Source organism: Palaemon carinicauda, chromosome 33, assembly GCF_036898095.1.
Source record: "Palaemon carinicauda isolate YSFRI2023 chromosome 33, ASM3689809v2, whole genome shotgun sequence".
In the NCBI taxonomy this organism is placed as follows: Eukaryota; Metazoa; Arthropoda; class Malacostraca; order Decapoda; family Palaemonidae; genus Palaemon; species Palaemon carinicauda.
In genome coordinates this window covers 73,671,733-73,674,232 of record NC_090757.1, presented here as the reverse complement: position 1 = coordinate 73,674,232, position 2,500 = coordinate 73,671,733, and positions in this window count along the sequence as shown.

Sequence of the window (2,500 nt, the reverse complement as noted above, 5' to 3'; positions counted from 1 at the left end):
AAAAAAGTCCTATGAAATGGAGATGAACGACTAAGGGCAACTCCGCCACCATTGCATTAATGGTGAGCTGTGTGTTGTTGAGTTTCTGATAACTCTTGTGGGAATTTAGGTTGTTATGTGGTGCCTAGTTGACCTCTACTTCGATCAGCTTCACATTTTTTTGTGATAAAACTTAGTGAACGTTGTTACTTGCATACACTATATTATTATTATTATTATTATTATTATTATTATTATTATTATTATTATTATTATTATTATTATTATTATTATTATTATTATAAGCTCAGTTACATTCACTTGGAATGGAGAACCCAACATTTGTTAGTGGGGTTGCGGGATAATTAAAATCTGCTTGCCTCCAACGTCTGATATTCTTACCGAGATGTTCCAACCGAGGAATTTGTGATAAAGCACATTCGTTTAACTTTTCAACTTCACCAGCAATTATTGAGCGAGGTGCATCACGAGATGAAATTGACTTTGCTTTAATATTTGAGACCATAGTCTTCGCATTTACCTCTGCGGCTGTTAAAGCGTGATTGTGGATACCAACCTTCTTAGTGTCTATATAGTTTCCATCAGTATGAAGTCTGGCCTTGCATGCACGATTTTCACACCTCCTGTAGATCTTCAGTCTATCTGCACTCTCCTTACTCTTAGTATATATATAACTCTCTTCATCAACAACTTTGTTTTTTCCTTTTTCTGAAATTAATATAAAACAGTTAAACAAACTATACTAAATTTTCTTTAAGCGAGGCAGATTTGCACCGACTCGCAGCGGTGCCCTTTTAGCTCGGAAAACTTTCCTGATCGCTGATTGGTTGGACAAGATAATTCTAACCAATCAGAGAGCAGGAAACTTTTCCGAGCAAAAAGGGCACCGCTGTGTGTCGGTGCAAATGTGTTTCATTATAAAAGATTGAGTATAGTGTCTTTTAACTTGGGGACAAATTGCCCAACGACGAATTGACTTGGGGACAAATTGAGCAACGATGAATTGAGCGGGACGAACTGGGCAACGACAAATTCACCAGGGACGAATTGCCCTAGCACCATATATATATATATATATATATATATATATATATATATATATATATATATATATATATATATATATATATATATATATATATATATATATATGTATATATACATATATATATATATATACATATATATATATATATATATATATATATATATATATTATTATTATTACTTGCTAGGCTACAACCATAGTTGGAAAAGCAGGATGCTATAACCCCAGGGGCTCCAACAGGGAATATAGCTCAGTGAGGAAAGGGAACAAGGAAAAATTAAATATTTCAAGACGAGCACCAACATTAAAATAAATATCACTTTATAAACTATAAAAACTTTTAAAAACAAGAGGAAGAGATATAAGATATAAGATAGAAAAGTGTGCCCGAGTGCACCCTCAAGCAAGAGAACTCTAACCCAAGACAGTGGAAGACCATGGTACAGAGGCTATGGCACTACCCACGATTAGAGAACAATGGTTTGATTTTGGAGTTTCCTTTTCCTAGAAGAACTGCTTACCATAGCTAAAGAGTCTCTTCTACCCTTACAAAGAGGAAAGTGGCCACTGAACAATTACAGTGCAGTAAGAAGAATTGTTTGGTAATCTCAGTGTTGTCAGGTGTATGAGGACAGAGGAGAATACGTAAAGAATAGGCCAGACTATTCGGTGTGTGAGTGTATAGGCAAAAGGAAAATGAACCGTAACCAGAGAGAAGGATCCAATGTAGTACTATCTGGCCAGTCAAAATATCTTTCTAATTAAAAAAGAATAGAACAGGACGTAAAGGAATTACTTCAACCTTTTTTGAAGTAAAAGTTGATGATGATGATGGAGCAACAAGAAAACGATGTACAGACAGAGAGTGAAAATATTATTTAATCATTCTCTCGAATCCCTGAAGAGTGAGAACTTGAGAAGACTTTCTGGAAGTTACAAGAATAGAAATTTCAAGCAAATAATAAGGAGAATGTTATACAATATTTTGAGTCAGTAGACATTAATAATATATGTATTAATAGTTTTAATAACAAAATAAGTTTTACTTTAGCTAGAAATAATATTGATTATATATATCAATATTTGTTTCTATAAATTAAAATCTACTGACGAAATTAAATGTTCAAAGTGTTGAAGAAAGTCTTGTATCAATCACTTCCGAGCGAATTTCTTCTGGAGTTCCTAAGGAAATCTTGAAGAACTCGTCGGGAGACTTAAGGCGGAATTAGAGAAATGTGAAGAAAAGAAGATTTTCAACTTGATCCCGTTAAATATTTATTAAAATCACAATTGGGAATCATTTAGAAAAATATTTTTGCTTTTTTATCGTGAAAGTAATTCTAATTCCAAAAATAAGCCTATTAAAATTCAGTGAGGTCGAATTTCATAATAATTTACATAATAATATCCGAAATTTTCTGTTGAAAAAATTATTCTGACTTGAACGTTCCA